The sequence below is a fragment of the Eriocheir sinensis genome, chromosome 42, assembly GCF_024679095.1.
Source record: "Eriocheir sinensis breed Jianghai 21 chromosome 42, ASM2467909v1, whole genome shotgun sequence".
Lineage (NCBI taxonomy): Eukaryota > Metazoa > Arthropoda > Malacostraca > Decapoda > Varunidae > Eriocheir > Eriocheir sinensis.
In genome coordinates this window covers 2482983-2503674 of record NC_066550.1, presented here as the reverse complement: position 1 = coordinate 2503674, position 20692 = coordinate 2482983, and the positions used below count along the sequence as shown (strand labels likewise).

General features: G+C 40.8%; 1 long non-coding RNA gene across 1 annotated transcript; it reads left to right on the top strand.

Annotated features, from left to right (window-relative positions):
* The first annotated feature begins 13857 nt into the window (after window positions 1–13857).
* LOC127010240 (uncharacterized) lies at window positions 13858–20635 on the top strand. The gene is made up of 3 exons (XR_007762991.1): window positions 13858–13953; window positions 15594–15711; window positions 20548–20635. It is a non-coding gene; the product is annotated as an uncharacterized LOC127010240 (long non-coding RNA).
* The last annotated feature ends 57 nt before the right edge of the window (window positions 20636–20692 follow it).

Here is a 20692-nt window from a genome sequence, read left to right as displayed (position 1 = left end):
TCTAAAAGTATGAGAAAGGGGAATAAATGGAAGAGGTACGCTAAGTTGGGAGGTCTTAGGTACCAAATAGAATAAATCTCATTAATTATATTGTTATATTTTTATATCTATATATATATATATATATATATATATATATATATATATATATATATATATATATATATATATATATATATATATATATATATATATATATATATATATATATATATATATATATATATATATATATATATATATATATATATATATATATATATATATATATATATATATATATATATATATATATATATATATATATATATATATATATATATATATATATATATATATATATATATATATATATATATATATATATATATATATATATATATATATATATATATATATATATATATATATATATATATATATATATATATATATATATATATATATATATATATATATATATATATATATATATATATATATATATATATATATATATATATATATATATATATATATATATATATATATATATATATATATATATATATATATATATATATATATATATATATATATATATATATATATATATATATATATATATATATATATATATATATATATATATATATATATATATATATATATATATATATATATATATATATATATATATATATATATATATATATATATATATATATATATATATATATATATATATATATATATATATATATATATATATATATATATATATATATATATATATATATATATATATATATATATATATATATATATATATATATATATATATATATATATATATATATCAGTGGTGGGCACCGATCCGATTCCGATCATCCGATCATTTTTTAAGTACTGCTGTTCCGATCACCATTCCGATCATCCGATCATTAAAACTTATAATAATTACTATTATTTTTTAAAATAATAATTACAAGAAACACCTATTTTAGGCGTTCTTTAAGTAATAATTTCAAATAAGTAATAACTTAATTATTTGCTTATAAATATCTTTATTTTTTCTTTCTTTTGGTATATAGGACATGGTAAAGAGAAAATATCTTAACTTCTTATTTTAGGCATTTATTTAAGTCTACTCTTTTTATTCAATTTCTGAAAGTATGAAAAATGAATTATTTTCGCTATTTTAAATTTTGTTTGAAGTTGATTTAGATTTTTGACAAACATTTTTCAACTTTTTAATACTTTTTGATCGATATCTAGGAAATATTTTTTACTATTCTATAAAAAACGAGCGAAAGTGATCATTAATCTCCTATCCTTCCTAATTAAATAGCGTTCTGAATAAAAGATATTGGTCCATAAATAAATAGCAATAAGGTTTTGATTTTAAGTGAGCCGGTTTTGTGTTATCTGCCATCCACGTATCCCATCCTAATCTGCGCATGCGCGGAACCCGATCTTTACAAACACAATGTTGATATCGTAGTTTGTCCAGGCAAGATGGCGATAAGACAGCATGGCAGCTTTTATGGAAAAATGGCCAAATTCAAGAATGACATGGACCCCATAATTCAGATAGCCTATCATTAAATGGAGAGAATCTGAGAAACATGACCATCAATCAGAAGAGAGTGTAGGTTATCTCATTTATCAAATATACCGACATAAAAGGGGTGTAGGTTATATCATTTATCACATTTACCGACATACAAGGGGTGTAAGTTATCTCATTTATCACATTTACCGACATACAAGGGGTGTAGGTTATCTCATTTATCACATTTACTGACATACAAGGGGTGTAGGTTATCTCATTCATCACATATACCGACATACAAGGGGTGTAGGTTATCTCATTTATAACATATACCGACATACAAGGGGTGTAGGTTATCTCATTTATATTTGACATGCAAGGACTGTAGGTTATCTCATTTATCACATATACCGACATACAAGGGGTGTAGGTTATCTCATTTATCACATATACTGACATACAAGGGGTGCAGGTTATGTTATTTATCACATTTACCGACATACAAGGGGTGTAGGTTATCTCATTTATATTTGACATACAAGGACTGTAGGTTATCTCATTTATCACATATACTGACATACAAGGGGTGTAGGTTATCTCATTTATCACATATACTGACATACAAGGGGTGTAGGTTATCTCATTTATCACATATACTGACATACAAGGGGTGTAGGTTATCTCATTTATCACATATACTGACATACAAGGGGTGTAGGTTATCTCATTTATCACATTTACCGACATACAAGGGGCTTAGGTTAAATCATTTTTCACATTTATTGACATACAAGGGTTGGCGGTGGCTGAGTGATTAGCGTGCGGGGCCAGCATTCATCACGCCATGGACAATGTCGATTAGAATCCCCAAGCTACAACCTGGGATTTTTTAGTCACCGCCGAGTGGCTTAAGACTACCCACAGGCTGTCCAGAAGATCACCTATCATCCCGGATTCTAGAAGAAACAGCACAAACGAATAAAACATGAGTTCCAGGGGGCAGCATGAGCCAAGCATAACTAGCGCCACTATAAAAATTGCCTGCGCCATGACGGGCTTGGGCCGACCACCAGGCCCCTGAAGAAAGCCTACCGGCGCTATAGGCTGAGATGTAAACAAAAAAAAGTTACCTCATTTATCACATTTACCGACATACAAGGGGTGTAGGGTACCTCATTTATCACATTTACCGACATACAAGGGGTGTAGGGTACCTCATTTATCACATTTACCGACATTCAATGGGTGTAGGGTATCTCATTAATCACATTTACCGAGATACAAGGGGTGCAGGTTATCTCATTTATCACATTTACCGACTTATAAGGGGTGTAGGTTATCTCATTTATCACATTTACCGACATATAAGGGGTGTAGGTTACCTCATTGATCACATTTACCGACATACAAGGGGTTCAGGTTATCTCATTTATCACATTTACCGACGTACAAGGGGTGTAGGTTATCTCATTTCTCACATTTACCGACATACAAGGGGTGTAGGTTATCTCATTTCTCACATTTACCGACATACAAGGGGTTCAGGTTATCTCATTTATCACATTTACCGACATACAAGGGGTGTAGGTTATCTCATTTATCACATATACCGACATAGAAGGGGTGCAGGTTATCTCATTTATCACATTTACCGACATACAAGGGGTGTAGGTTATCTCATTTATCACATATACCGACATACAAGGGGCTCAGGTTATCTCATTTATCATATTTACCGACATACAAGGGGTGCAGGTTATCTCATTTCTCACATTTACTGACATACAAAGGGTGCAGGTTATCTCATTTATCACATTTACCGACATACAAGGGGTGCAGGTTATCTCATTTATCACATTTACCGACATACAAGGGGTGCAGGTTATCTCATTTATCACATTTACCGACGTACAAGGGGTGTAGGTTATCTCATTTCTCACATTTACCGACATACAAGGGGTGCAGGTTATCTCATTTATCACATTTACCGACATACAAGGGGTGCAGATTATCTCATTTATCACATTTACCGACGTACAAGGGGTGTAGGTTATCTCATTTCTCACATTTACTGACATACAAGGGGTGCAAGTTATCTGATTTATCACATATACCGACATACAAGGGGTGCAAGTTTTCTGATTTATCACATATACCGACATACAAGGGGTGCAGGTTATCTCATTTATCACATTTACCGACGTACAAGGGGAGCAGGTTTTCTCATTTATCACATTTACCGACAGACCTCATTTAGCTCGTTTACTAAAATACAAAGGGTGCAGGAAGAAACTTTCATATTTCAAGCAATTTTCAAATTCAAAACATACGTAAACATTTACTTTTAAAAAGATAAAAAAACAAACTCATGTGTGACATATCGCGATAGGCAGTCGACAAAGACACGGTACCGTGTCGCAATTCATCCACCCTTTGTTTGTAAACAAATCCCGCGCATGTGCAAGGGATTTTTTTTTTTTTTTTTTTTTTTTTTTACATTGCGGCCTATTGCGCCGGTAGGCTTCTTCCCGGTGGATCCTGATGGTCGGTCCAAGGCTTCTTTCCGGTGGGTCCTGATGGTCGGCCCAGCCCGTTCTGGCGCAGGCGAGTGTTTATAGTGGCGCCATCTTGCATTGGCTCATGCTGCCCTCCCAGAGCTCATCTTTGATCCTAGAATCTAGAGTCCGGGTTGATAGGTGGTCTTCTGGACAGCATGTGGGTAGTTTTAAGCCACTCGACGGCGGCTGAAAAATCCCAACTTGGTGGCACCGGGCGGGGATTGAACTCGCGTCCTCCTGAACACGGGGCCGTTACTATGACGACTCAGCCACCGCCTCCCCAAATGATGGCAGATGACACTACACAGCGTAGGACACGTAGCAATTGGTTTAAGTTGGATAAGTTCAGGTTCAACAAAGACATAGGCAAGAAGTCATGTGGTGAGCGCCAACATGATAGATACATTCAAAACGAGGTTAGATAAGTTCTTGGATGGGAGGGGTATGGGGCGTTAGTTTGGTGCCGTGGTCTAGGCGGCATGTTGCGCTGTCTCGCGAGACCTCCTTCCTCCTCCTCCTCCTCTTGTTGCGGGGGGAGCCCGACGGGTGGGTAGGGGGTTCGAGGGAAGGCAACGCTCTCCCCCCGGTTAAAAACGTGGGGGGGGTCGAGGCGGGGCGAAGCCTCCCCTTTTAGCTTAGGTCTTGTTGGTTTCCCAAAAATAAACTGACGCTGCCGCCATTAGAGGGTGGTAACACTGCAGCAGAAAATGCATAACTGACAACTGGGGCAGGTCACTCGGTTACTGGAGTGAGCGGAAGCCCACTACTGCAGCCCACACGTCCCGCCAAGCTAATAAAGCAACTTTGCGCATCCTCGTCTCGTTCACGATACTTTACCAGGATTACATAAATTAACGATCAATAATTATCGCTTAATTTTATAAATAAAGACGCTTATTGAAGTAACTATTTAGAAACATGTATAAAAATAATTGTAACAAGTCCGCAGTCACTTGTTGCCAGGACAACGTTGACCACTTTCTTTTCTGTGATCGGTGATCGGAAGTTAGTTTGTGAAGTTCCGATATCCAGTCCGATTACCTTTTACAAAGATGATCCAATCTTTGCATTCCGATTCCAATTGCTGTTCCGATCAGATCGGAAGATCGGACGATAGGACTGATGATCGGAAGTGCCCAGCTCTGATATATATATATATATATATATCTATATATATATATATATATATATATATATATATATCTATATATATCTTTACGCGTTTGCCTATAGCGCCGGTAGGCTTTCTTCAGGGCCTGCGGGTCGTCCCAAGCCCGTAGCGCTGGAAATTTTGAGAGTGGCGCCATTAATTCGTGGCTCATGCTGCCCCCCCGCACACCTTCTTGATACACTTGGACAGTTTCTTCTTGAGTCTGGGTTGAGGGGTGTTTTTTAGGACAGCATGTGGGTAGTCTATTAGGCCACTCGGCGGTGACTGAAAAACCCTAGGTTGTAGCGAGCGGATTCGAATCGACGTCGTCCATGGCGCGGTGAATGATGGGCCCGCACGCTAACCACTCATATGTCTATCTATCTATCTATCTATCTATCTATCTATCTATCTATCTATATCTATCTATCTATCTATCTATCTATCTATCTATCTATCTATCTATATCTATATATATATCTATCTATATATATATATATATATATATATATATATATATATATATATATATAGATATATATATATATATATATATATATATATATATCTATATATATATATATATATATATATATATATATATATATATATATATATATATATATATATATATATATATATATATATGTAATGACCGGCATTGAATACATCATAATTTTGGCCTCTCACCTGGGAATCAAGACCAAGGGTGATGAGCATGGTGAAGAAGAGAAGAGACCAGAGAGGCGCCACAGGCATTCGCGTCACGGCGGCAGGGTACACAACGAAGGCCAGTCCTGAGCCCGACGATACCACGTCCGCAACACCAACGCCGAGCTCGTTAGCGAGGAAGCCCAGGATGCTGAAGATGACGAAGCCCGCGAACACCGACGTTGAACAGTTGGCAATAGCGATGATGATGGCGTCTCTGGAAGTAGTGAAGAGAGTACTGGCGATATATGTTGCAGCTGAAGACTTAGTATAAATAAACTGCAACACTAGCAGCAGCAGCAATAACGTCATCATCATCAGCAGCAGCAGCTGCAACATAACACCAAGTTACCCCCTTAAGACAGGGATCATTTTTCGTAGTAATGAAAATACCCCCATCAACTGATTTCCCAATGCCTCCAAGAGGCGGATGATGTTTCAGGTACCCACACGCAGAGTCCTTCTAAGGTTTACCGCAGACATGGTTCAATACGGGTGCCCAACATCACACAAGATCAGGATTCAGTACGTTTCTTAGACAGTATGGGATAATGTAATTATTGTGTATCATAAAGAATAATTGCATTCCAAAAAATAACAAAAATTTTCTGTATTATTTTTTGTGTGGAAAACGTTGAATAACAACATAATCGTAACATGCAAATACATTCATATTTTATACGACAACTGTAGCTAGGCGCTAGAAGCCGGCAGCAAAATAACACCACATATGTAGCCTACATGCACCAATGGTTGAAGTCCTGATTTGCACAACATTCTTAATTTTGGGTGTGGGTTTTCTTCCGGAGTCATTCTAAGCAAGGAATACATAGGAATACATAGGAAGAACAGACACCAGAAGACCTATCGATCTATGGCGAGGGTGTCTGTTTACCGCTACTACTAGTAATCTACGTGTGGTAGAACAAGACAGAAAAGATGAAGGCTCCTCCCCACCCACCTCTCCCTCCGGCAACGTGCCGGCAGGAAATAGTTAGAAGAGAACACCATGTACCTTCAAGGAAGAAAGGGACCTGGAAATTTTACAGTAAAGAGAGAAATAAGAGGAAATTACTACCCTTAACTTACACTACTGGTAACCTAAGCTGTGGGGGATAATGACTTCATTACATAAGAACATAAAAACACAGAAACACAAGGAGACTGGAAGAGGACGAGTGGCCTACACAGGGCAGCCTCAGGATCCCCCCTAATACTCACGATGGGTGAGGTGTAGTTTCAGGGGCACAGGTGGAGGCTTGATCCTCGTTTTACCGGCGGTACTAGGCACGGCACCAGTAACCTGTCACCTTACTGCACCCACACCTCACTCCACCTGTCATGCGGACATTAACTGTTGCTTTACTCTATTGTTAACTTACGCTACTTGCAATCTAGGTTGTGGGGGAGAATAATATGGATTTAGGTTGACGTCTTGCTGCAATCTGTCTGAAAACATTCGAAGAAGGGTCAGTATAATCTTATATCCCTGAAGTACTTATCCAATGAAGAATTGAAGCTATTGATACTCTGTGCGCTAACTATTGACGTTGGGAGTCTATTCGAGTGCTCGACGACTCTATTATTGAAAAAATCTTTTTCTCACCAATGTGTTACATCTGTTTCCCTTTAACTTCATACCGTTGCTGAGTGTTATTGTGTTGGTGTCTCTCTGAAATAGACTATCTGGTTTAATGTTGTCGAATCCATTAAGGATTTTGAACACTTATATTAAGTCCCCTCTTATCCTTCGCTTTTTTAGGGAAAACATATCTAAACGCTTTAAACGCTCGTCATATGGCAAGTTTCGGAGCGCTGGAATTTGTTTGGTTGCTCGTCGCTGTATCCTTTCTAGCAAAACTTGATCTTTGATATAGTTCGGTGACGAGAACTGAACGGCGTATTCTAGGTGTGGTCTTACAAATGCTAAATATAATCTCTTCATAAGTTCGGGTGATTTATAATCAAAGTTTCTTGATATTAATCCTAACATCATATTGGCTTTTTTACTCGCTGCAGAACATTGATCACTCATTTTAAGAGTGTTACTGATAATGACACCAAGATCTTTTTCTTGTTTTACTTCGCTGAGCTCATGTCCTTGAATATGATATTTAAAGTTAGGATTTTTTTCACCTATGTGCATTATTTTACATTTATCTACGTTAAAACTCATTTGCCATTTTTCGCTCCAGTCGGCAAGTCTTATTAAGTCTGATTGAATATTCTCGCAACTTTGACTGTTCATTACCGTACCTCCTAATTTGGTGTCGTCGGCGAAGTTGGCTACTTTTGATAGGATATCAGTTTCTAAGTCGTTCACGTAAATTATGAATAATGTTGGCCCCAGGACCGAACCTTGGGGCACGCCACTGGTTACGGGTTGCCAATCCGATGCTTTACCAATAAGAACTACACGTTGTTCTCTGTTGTTGTTTGGGTAAGGCCATTGCTTGAAATGTTTGAAGCAAACACGTGAAAGTTTTGTTCCTTTTCATCCCACACCTCTTTTTACATTCGTTTCTTATTCTTAGTTTCTTTCATGAAGAAGGTTTGCAGTTGAGAAGAGCACATGTATGTGCAGGCATGTTCTTCGCATCAGCATATCATATATATATATATATATATATATATATATATATATATATATATATATATATATATATATATATATATATATATATATATATATATTAGGGTGGTAGGCAAAATAAAAAGTTTTTCCTTTCTTTCGGGCCAGGGCGTCATTTTGTACCTTTTGGTAGATAATCCTTCTGTGCAAAATTTGAGACCCCTCGGACCTCATTAATCCGTGCTGCACAGCGATCAAAGTTTTTACTTGAAGCAGCAAAAGCCACTATCCCCGTTTCCCAACCCTGGGGGTCGCGACCCCAAGTGGGGTCGCCAATCGTTTTTCCTGGGATCGCCAAGACCTCAAAATATCAAACCTGGTCAGTTCTCAATTCTAAGATGTTTTCAGGATATACGTAGTCACATATTGGTTGAGGAATAGTGGCTTAATTTTGCTTGGGTATTATATACTAATATAAATGTAGTAGTCCTAACCGCCAATCCTGTATCAGACGTGTCGCCTCCTACCTAGTAGGCTACAGCCAGACAGTCTGTAGCAGTCACCGCTCAAATTCCGTGTTCCTTCCCCTCAGTGACAAGAAAATGGGGTGCTGCAAAGAGAGACTAAGATTCTCAGTGTTTTCATGTAATGTCCATCGTCACTGTGTCTGTCAGTCTGTCTTGTCGCGTCTTCATCGTTAACTTTCCTTGTATTCGTTTACCTTGACTGTGTTGTCCCTTTTGCACCTTAAATGTTAACCTGGCTAATAAACACATTTCACACAAACGTGTGATAACAAAAAAACACCCTCCTATGTGTGGTCCTTGTCGATGAATGCTGTGTGTGTTTTGTCTAAAAGTAACCCCTGGCGGATATGATTTTCTCTATCCGTGAACCGATTAGCACTTAGAACACTCGCTACCACCAACAATTGGTGACCCCGGAGTGTTGCTATGGTTCAAGGTGGCTTATAGCCGGTGCCGTTTTAAGGGCACTCTCTCCTAGAGTGGAGGACCTGGGCAGGGTAACTTGTCCATTCGTCCGCCCTCTCCTGGGGCAAAAATCCTCACCTCCATTCGGGGTTCGTGGGGCTGAGCACTCAGGTCGGGAGAAACATTACGCCATAGGCGTAGTTGCCACCTTCAGGGTTTTCCCCCGCCCTCCCCTAGGCGCCTTCTGCGCCTTCCCCAGGCACCCTCTGTGCCTTCCCCAGGCACCCTCTGTGCCTTCCCCAGGCACCCTCTGTGCCTTCCCCAGGCACCCTCTGTGCGCCTCTTCCAGGCACCCTCTGTGCGCCTCTTCCAGGCACCCTCTGTGCGCCTCTTCCAGGCTCCCTCTGTGCGCCTCTTCCAGGCTCCCTCTGTGCGCCTCTTCTAGGCTCCCTGTGTGCGCCTCCTCCAGGCATCTTCAGCGCCCTTCAGGCATCTTTTGTGCCCCATGGTGCTTCTCCCGGCGCTCATCCACCCACCCCCACCCCTTCCCCTTCCTGCCTTTCCGCTGGTCCGGCGACTGAGACACGCACACCGTGTGACACACTACACAGACTCAGTGAACACTCAAACATAGTGCGACACAATACTGAGACACAGTGCCACACAGACTCAGTGTACATGCCACACACAGACTCAGTGTACACGCCACACACAGACTCAGTGTATACGCCGCCACACACCACACAGACTCAGAGACACGCAAACACAGTGTGACACCCCACTGGGATTACTAGCTGCCCCCTGGATTAACCACCGCCTCCTGGATCTACCACCGCCCTCTTGTATTACCTTACTCTCCTGTGGATCCTCATATATAGTGCAGTGTGTCCAGCAACAGTTCAGTGCAGCACGTCCCCAGCAACAGTTAGTGTCACAGTGCTACCCACTAAGCGTACAGTGTTGTGTTACAGTGCCTTTTTGAACACTGGTACACTCCCCGAGCCACAGAGGCCCCTGGCACGTGCCAGCGCCTACAGTACACGCAGTTCGTTTTACTCTCACGGACTGCCGCGGCTCCTGGCACACGCTAGCGCCCCTAACTTTTCAACTCGCTGTGGCCCCCGGCTCGCTGGCATCTAGCGCCTTCCCACGCAGTCGTTCGACGCACTCACGACTGCCGCGGCTCCTGGCATATGCTTGCGTCCCTCAATTCTCAACCGGCTGTGGTCCCTGGCACGCTGGCATCTAGCGCCTTACCACGCAGTCATTCGACGCCCTCACGGACTGCCGAGGCCCCTGACACGCTGGCAGCTGGCGCCTTTAATACACGCAGTCGTTCTACTCTCACCGACTGCCGAGGCCCCTGACACGCTGTCAGCTAGCGCCTTCACACGCAGTTCCCTCGACGCACTCTATGACTGCCGTGGCCCCCGGCGCGTTTACGCCAGTGCCTATTGCCCATCTCCACGCCGCTCGACTTCACCATACCTGACGACGACATGCAACTCTTCCTCTACTACGGCGGTGTCCTTCAGAGCACCACTCTTCTGCTCAGGACCCGTCTACGTGGTTCGCGATTCGGGAGTGCGGATTCAAGCCTTCCAGGATCTATTAAACAGCCAACCACTTAACTCACCGCAGCCCACCTCACGCAGCCCACCTTACGCAGCCCACCTCATGCAGCCCACCTCACGCTGCTCAACTCCTCGCTGCTCAACCCCTCGCTGCTCAACTCATCGCTGCTCAACACTTCAGCTCGACTCACCGTAGCTGTTGTCACCGCATTACTCACTCCAGCTCGACTCACCGTAGCTGTTGTCACTGCACTACTCGCCCCAGCTCGACTCACCGTAGCTGAACTACTCAACGCAACTACTCAGCGCAACTTACCGCGCATCTCGACACAACTCTACACAACGCTACTCATCGCAACGCATCACCGTCTGCCACAGCGCCCCAGCACCAGGGAAGATTTCGTTCCTCCTTCCTCGTCACTGGGGGGGAGTAATCTGTAGCAGTCACCGCTCAAATTCCGTGTTCCTTCCCCTCAGTGACAAGAAAATGGGGTGCTGCAAAGAGAGACTAAGATTCTCAGTGTTTTCATGTAATGTCCATCGTCACTGTGTCTGTCAGTCTGTCTTGTCGCGTCTTCATCGTTAACTTTCCTTGTATTCGTTTACCTTTGACTTTCTCTATCCGTGAACCGATTAGCACTTAGAACACTCGCTACCACCAACAAGTCTACATGTCTTATAAAAAAAAAGAATAAATAAATAGATAATCCGCAGACTTCTGGCGGAACTCTTAGTAGAGACAACTATTTAAACGTATTTATGGATTTTTAATTATCGACTTGTATCTATTTATATATAATCTATTCATATATAAATATAAGAAGCTAAATTTTAATGTTGGTATCCCTGAGTGCCGTACGCGTTTAATACGGCAATATCCTGTCCACGTCCACCAGGCCGCCACTCCAGCCGTACTGTCGCAGCGGGAAACACTGTCTGCAATTTGTTCGTCTTATGTCGGTACGTTGATGAATTTGTACCTGTATAGTCATTTCGAATGTGCTGCATATGTTGCACTCAGACTTAGTTTCTATAAAATTCTTAATTACTCAGAAAAAAAGTGGTGCGCCGACAATAGAAACTGAATATTTCCTTTGCCGACGAAATATTGCACCACAGTATGTCAGTGGATGACAGGCTGTCCACAGTGATTGTGGGATAGAAAGCAACAGGAAAAAAAGTAACACGAAAAAAAGTAACGGAAAAAAAGTAACAAGAAACAAAGTAACAAGAAAAAAAGTATCAGGAAAAAGAGTAACAAAAATATTGAATGCTATAGTTTCTTTTTCGGAGATTGCCCAAAAGTCCAGACTGCTTCATCTGAGTAATTGAATGCTTCAGTTTGTTTCTGAGATTTCCTCAACTAACAACAAGATTCGGTTACTGTTTCAGAGTTTCACCTAACAGGATAAGAGCCTGCTTCAGACGAATAGTCTGCTTCAATTTCAGTTTCCGAGGCTTCCTCATCTAAGAACAAGATTCAGCGCAGCTACACACACAACGAGCAGCATGGACATCACACAGAGTAACAAGGGCGGCAACAAGATTTGTTTCGAGGGATACATGTACACACGGTCGTGCACACGGAAGAAAAAAATCTGGTGGAAATGTTCTGAGAAAGGGAGTCGAGATTGTAGAGGAAGTCTCGGCACTACGCCTGACTTGGATAATCCAGAGCCAGGCCCACCCCACAACCACGCTGCTGACCATATCAACGTGACATCTTGTAACACAACTGCAGATAGTTATTCGGAACCTTACCGGTAACTTTTAGTTGTCATGTACCACCTTATGTAATCATGCTTAGTAAAAAAAAAAAAAAAAAAAAAGTGTCGTAACTTGATGAGGCAGCAGGCGGCCAGCTCCCTAGACAAGTCATCCCAGATCTTTGCCCAGGCAGTTGCAAACAAAGACCATGCTGTGCAGAAGAGTTTTCCGTGTGAGGAGAACACCAAGCGATCCCTCAGATATCACAGGCGCACCCCACCAATGCCCGAACACCTGCACGACTTCACTTTGCCAGATGAGTGGAAGGATACACTGGGACCCAACCCTCAGCAGTTCCTTCTATACGACAATGGGCCAGAGGCAATCAGTCGCATTATTGCCTTTTTTGAACAGTGTTTGGCCTTCATTCTGCCCTTTTTTTCAGTACTGTGGTCCAGTACGTCGTGCAACGTTAATTATAGGGGTGTGAAATTAATAATGTACTTTAATAATTCGTTGGTGAGACCACACTTAGTCTAATTACAGGAAAGCCATCGATTTTTAAGGAGTTTAAGGGATTGGAGCGACGTGCTACGAAAATGAGACTAATGGAGATTGCGCAGCCTTATAATAAGCAACTCTATCTCTATACATTGGGAAAAGAACGATAGAAAAGGATCTGATAAAGGTATTACGATGCCTTAACAAATTCAGTTACTTGGATCCCCTAAAGTTGTTATTAGCTTCAAATCGATTCTATAGATGTATACCTATAAATTAGTTCAAGCAAACGGATTTAATAATGACATTAAAAAATCGTTCCTCCTCTAACCAAGCCATTCGTCAAAGGTAGTTAGTTCTAGGATGATCAGGTGTCTTAATAATCTGATTGCCAGTTGCTTTGCTGAGTCAGGAGTAAAATGAATGGTACCGCAAGTTATGTAATATGTTCCGTAGGTCCCTTATGTACCCGACTGTCTAAACTAATTATAAAAGAAGATAACAGCAAACAACCTTTATTTTGCTTGCTTTTTCACTTTCACCTTCCCGCATTTTCCTTCTCCACTCTTCCTGTTCTTGCTTTTCTTTCATTATGTATTTTTCTCATTCTTCATTTACAGGGGAGAGTACGTCATGAGAACGGGCCATGAGACGCAGCTCTTGAACCGCATCAAAGCCACCATGAAAGAACTCAACCCCAGACAAACTGAAAAGGTTAATATTTTCTTTGGAGTTTTGGCTTTCATGTGCTTCTGGTATACTTATGATAGTAGTGCTTATTTCCATAGCTGGGCGCGATAACAGAAAACCTTATTCCCGATAACCGATAACTGATAATGGAAAACCTTATCGGTGATAACCGATATTCGTTAACTGGAAACACAAATATAGGCGATAACCGATACCCGATATAAGTCATCAATTCCGATACTAGCTAGCGATAAGCCGATAGGCGAAAACGGTACTATATTGGTATTTAGAAAAAAAAAAAAATAGATGAATTCAAATTTTCATTATCTGTATTTTAGAAAACTTACAAAACCTGAAAACCACACGTTGACACGTACCTATGGACGGTAATACTAGAGACGCCTGAACCGGTGTTATGTTATTTGGCGTCCCCACCGTCAAAAGCTGGTGCTTTTGTTTACAAACACTGGTCTCTCGTGAACTGCACATGCTCAGACCAGCAAGCGTAGACCTGTACAGTCTCACAAAGGTTTCTAACCGTAATTAAGAGTTGCTGGAAGGCTGAATCAGACATACAGTACCACTACCACCATCCCCGCTGTTTCTAGAACGACTTTCTGTACGAGTTGTAGTTATATGTACAGAGTGTCGTTCTAAAAACAGCGAGGATGGTGGTACTGTATGTCTGATTCAGCCTTAACTCTGTTAAAAGCTTTGTGAGACTGTACGCTATTAATCTGAACATGCGTAGTTCACGAGACCAAACAAATTCTTATACTCTTGACGATGGGACACCAAATAACACAACACCGGGTGCCTTCAATACCATGGCATGGTCACAAATGAATATAGAATATCAAATTTGAGGCAGTGAATAATCAGTTTTTAGGCAAAGTTAAATGATTTTTCACTTTGATATATTGATTTTTGAGTCTAACATAAAAAAAATAACCTAGTATCTTAATGTTGATGATATAAGTATGAAATCTCTTCACCGAAGATATTTCATACCCCGAAGATTTTTCATACAATACCGGGCGCCCGGGCCACGCATGCGCAGTAGGGAGGAGGCAACGTTTTTCTTCTGAGAGGAGGAAAAAAGTAGCGATTATTGATAGTTTGGTTACAAAAGTAAAAAAGATGCCGATATATATTTAAATAAATAGCGGATGGCCCATAACCCGATTTTGTTATCAGCGATAAAGTATCGCGATAACTTATCGCGATAACGCCCAGCTATGCTTATTTTGTGTGTGTGTGTGTGTGTGTGTGTGTGTGTGTGTGTGTGTGTGTAGTTTTTATAAGCTTTGGTGTGCAAGCCGAATAACCTTATATCCACCTAAATCTACTTTGTTTCCTTATGTTCAGCTATGCATTTTCATTCCTTGACATATTCTCTTCATATTTTATTCCCTTATGCTATAATTATTGCTCAATCAATCACTCATTGAGGACGAACGCCGGAGAAGGCTTTGTATCCCCCACCCGGATATGCCACATCAGGGATTGTTCCTAGATAACTCATGGTTAGGATCCATTCATAGGCTTCAGCAACGATCTTTGTAGGCACCCTCATTCGAGTAGCTATTTATTTTTCCAGTTCCTCGTACGTTCTATTATTTCCGGCCTTCATCCTAAACATTTTCCAACCTTTTCCATGCAAGTGTTTGAGGCTACTGAAGGAGTGCTTTGGCTTCCGTGACCTCATTACTATATTCGACATCAACGCAGACGAGGATCTTGATCGCCACATTCTTTATGCATTGCTCACAACCCACCAAGGTATGTGTGTGTGTCTGTCTGCGGTATATATATATATATATATATATATATATATATATATATATATATATATATATATATATATATATATATATATATATATATATATATATATATATATATTTTACAACAAAGGAGGCAGCTCAAGGGCACACAGAAAAAGAAAACAATAATAAAAAAGCCCGCTACTCGCTGCTCCTCAAAAAGAAACAAAGGAGGTGGCCGAAAGGAAGATCAAATACGGGAGGAGGTGTCCTGATACCTCCTCTTGAAAGAGTTCAAGTCGTAGGCAGGAGTAAATACAGATGAAGGAAGATTGTTCCAGAGTTTACCAGCGTGAGGGATGAAAGAGTGAAGATGCTGGTTAACTCTTGCATAAGGGGTTTGGACAGTATAGGGATGAGCATGAGTAGGACGTCGAGTGCAGCGGGGCCGCGGAGGCAGGAGGCATGCAGTTAGCAAGTTCAGAAGAGCAGTCAGTGTGGAAATATCGATAGAAGATAGAAAGAGAGGCAACATTGCGGCAGAATTTAAGAGGTAGAAGACTATCAGTAATATATATATATATATATATATATATATATATATATATATATATATATATATATATATATATATATATATATATATATATATATATATATATATATATATATATATATATATATATATATATATATATATATATATATATATATATATATATATATATATATATATATATATATATATATATATATATATATATATATATATATATATATATATATATATATATATATATATATATATATATATATATATATATATATATATATATATATATATATATATATATATACAACAACAAAGGAGATGGCTCAAGGGCAACAAAAAGAGTGTAGAAAAATAGCCCGCTACTCACCGCTCCCACAACGGACAAAAGTAAAGAGAGGCCAAAAGAGAGGTCAATTTCGGGAGGAGAGGTGTCTTGATACACTCTTCTTAAAGGAGGCCAATTCATAGGCAAGAGGAAATGCAGACGAAGGAAGGCTGTTCCAGAGTTTACCAATGTAAGGGATGAAAGAGTGAAGATGCTGGTTAACTCTTGCGTAAGGGATTTGGACAGTATAGGGATGAGCTAGAGTAGAAAGTCGATTGCAGCGTGGCCGCGAGAGGGGGGGAGGCATGCAGTTAGCAAGTTCAAAAGAGCAGTCAGCATGAAAATATCGATAGAAGATAGAAAGAGAGGCAACATGGCGGCGGAGATAGAAGAAGAGAAGGGAAATTGATGAGACGAAAAGCCTTTGACTCTACTTTGCCCAAGAGAGCTGTGTGAAAGGAGCCCCCCCACACATGTGATGCATACTCCATAAGAGGGCGGACAAGGCCCCTGTATATGGACACCATCTGTGCGGGGTAGAAAAAACTGGCGGAGACGATACAGAATGCCCAACCTCGAGGAAGCTGATTTAGTAAGAGAGGAGATATGAAGTTTCCACTTGAGATTTTGAATTAAGGAGAGACCGAGGATGTTTAGTGTAGGAGAAGGTGACAGCTGAGTTTTGTCGAAGAATAGGGGATAGGTGTTTGGAAGATTGTGTCGAGTTGATAGGTGAATAAATTGAGTTTTTGAGGCGTTGAAGGACACCAGATTCTTCTTGCTCCAATCGGAAATGATAGTAAGGTCTGACGTTAAGCGTTCTGCAGCCTCCAGCCTAGAATAGCCTAGTTCCTGTTGAGTTAGCCTTCTATCAAAAGAAGTTGAGTAATGCAGAGTCGAGTAATCTGCCTAAGAATGAATAGGGCAGTTCGTTTTGCAATGAATATCATCAATGAACAACAGAAAGAGAGTGGGAGATAGAACAGGGCCCTCAGGAACACCACTGTTGATAGGTTTAGGGCAGGGGTTCCCAACCTTTTTGTTCCTCTGTACCCCTTGGGCATTTTTATAGGTTCCCGTGTACCCCTAAAAATTTAAGATAAAAAAACGATGAAATTGTAATACTTTGATATTATTTAATAATGAAATCTGCATGTGTAGACTGATGATATAATCTAAATAAGTTTTGTGTACTAAAATGAGGAAATTGAAAAAAAAAAAAAAAAAACCCACGACATTGTGCAATTTGACGCATATTACAACACCATGTATTGTAAAGTGGTGGTTATTTTCTCGGACCCAATGTACCCCCTGAAAAGTGCAAATGTACCACTGTGGGTACATGTACCCCAGGTTGGGAACCCCTGGTTAAGGGAAAGCAGTGGCGCCTGCAGAAAAATTTCATAGGGGTGGCCATGGGGGGGCCACTTAAAATCTTGGGGTGGCACACCAGAATTAAAAAGTCATAATTTCAGGAATTTTATTTTACTAGTACTATTATTACAACTTTATTCTCCTGTTGCGGATCCTCAGTGCTGCAGTTGCATTATCAGAACAACATTATTCGCCGGTTGCTGTGTTTTTTGGCAAACTCGTGGGACATAAATAATGAGTGTCTTTAAGTGAATAATACACTATGCCAGAGGGTAAAAATATATCAGTAAAGATTAATACGATTAATTAACGCTTAAGTTTCATTTTAGTAGGATACACTTACCAGCAAAGCAAACCAGAAGAACGTACTGAAGGCGACGCACAGACGGTGTTTGCTGAACTGATGTGATGTTACATTACCACGTGTATTGTACGCGTCAGGCCGTCAGCTGATCCAGCGCCACCTCTCTCTCTCTCTCTCAAGGCCAATAAAGGAAGGTCCAGCGAAGAGAGGGGAATCCCCGGCAGCGTGACGTCACCCACGCCTACCCCGCCTCTCAGTGCTCTCTTCCCGCTCGCTGGCCTCGGCTTCGGCTTGGTCAGTCCACGTGTCTTCAACTCCCTTCTATATTCCTGTTTTTTTTCTTCATTCATAAAATATATATTTAACGGAGGTGGCCTCAACAGCGACTGACGAGCGCATCACGGGCGAGCCATGGGGCGAGCGTAGCCCAGAGCTGAAGCCGAACGCGTGATAAATTTGAGCAGCGCGCCACGATCGTGACGTCACGTACGCCTGAGAAGTGAGCTCGCCGCTGGACCTTCCTTTCTCGATCGTGCTCTCTCTCTCTCTCACACATTTTATACGACTTTTATACAGTCGGTGTAGATTTTTCAAGATTTTGGGGATTTAGACTTTTTCTTTCAAGCTTTCAAAGGTTAGGGTTAATTTTTAAAGATCTTGAATTTTTTTTCAAGCGCTGGCAACACTGTAAAATAAAACTGGCAATAGATATTTGTGACTGGCCAGTGGGGTGGCCAGTGGGGTGGCCAGCAGATTTGCAGGGGTGGCCGCGGCCACCCCAGGCCACCCCCTGGTGGCGCCACTGAGGGGAAGAACAGTGACCGTCTATTACAGCAGTGCTGGATCAGTCAGAAAGGAAACTGGAGATAAAGGTACAGAGAAAAGGATAGAAACCGTAGGAGGGTAGTATGGAAAGCAAAGATTTGTGCCAAACCATATCAAAGGCTTTTGATATGTCCAAGGCAGCAGTAAAAGTTTCACCGAAACGGCTAAGAGGGGATGACCAAGAGTCAGTAATTAAAGCAAGAAAGTCACCAGTAGGACGCCCCTTGCGGAGTCCATACTGACGATCAGAAAGGTCAGAAGTGGATAGATGCTTCAGAAACTTCCGGTTAAGGAAGCTTTAGATAGACAATATTTTTTTATCATAGTTCTTAGTTATTTAAAAAAATGTATGTCAAAAATCATTACTTTTAGTTCACTTTAATGTCAATATGTAGTTTTCAGTTTGTACTTTATTGGAAAAATGTTGTCAATAAATTTAGTAAAAGTTTTACATATATTATTTTTCCAATGTCATTACAAAAATTTGTACAGGGCTGGTGTCAATGTTATATTTTCAGCGCTGGTGTTCTAGAGTCTAGGGCTAAGCCCGTTAGTGGCGCAGGCGAATTTTACAGTGGTTGTCGTGATGTGTGACTCTTGCCTGGTCGATGCTGCCCCCCGGGTCTCCACTTTACCAAAATCGCTGAAGTTAGAGTAGATTGAAGATCTGGGCAGTATGTGGGTAATCTTCCGCCAGCGTGTCTCGGTGGTACTTGAACCTAGATCCACGGGCTCACCAAGCCCGCACGCGGACCACTCGGCCACCGCCTCCCCAAACATATATATATATATATATATATATATATATATATATATATATATATATATATATATATATATATATATATATACACATGTGTGTGTGTGTGTGTGTGTACATTCAGATAGATAGCTAGATAGATTAATATATCTGGTTGTGTGATTGCGTGTGTGTATGAGTGTAGACGTGTGTGAGTGTATATATGTGTAATAATAAAAATAATAATAATAATAATAATAACCGGTTTATTAATTAAGTGCTGGCAGCCGTTAGGCCATTGTGGCTATTAGGCCAGGGTAGAGAGAGAGAGAGAGAGAGAGAGAGGGGGGGGGGGATGGTTTGTGGGGGTTGGGGAAAGCTGAAAATAGAGACAAAAGGGGATAGGGGTTGCCGTGATGGGGGAGAGAGGATACAGGAGAGGTGCTAGTCTTAACCGCGGCCCTTTGGGTTGGCAAGGCTATCACTGTTGGACATCGTTTATTATTATTATCATCACCCGTACTGCACTTCAATTGTATCGGTCGGTTCGCGGCGCTCTGATGGGGGTAAGTTTATTGTGGTGCCTGGCGGGAGGAGGCGCGTCGGGTGGCAGGAGGTGTGTGTGTGTGTGTGTGTGTGTGTGTGTGTGTGTGTGTGTGTGTGTATTATAAACGTACACATCAGATACTTGCTAATTAATTCTCCTTCAATCCTTTGTTGCCGCCATTATAGGGGAAGGTCAAGCGTCTCTGCTGGACCAGCTCGGACTTGCTCTGCTCTGGGACCGGCCTGATATAGCAGAGAATTCCATTTTTCCGGGTGAGTTAAAGTAGTGCTATTTCACCTGCTAATTTATTTTTCTTTTGCTGCTGCTATT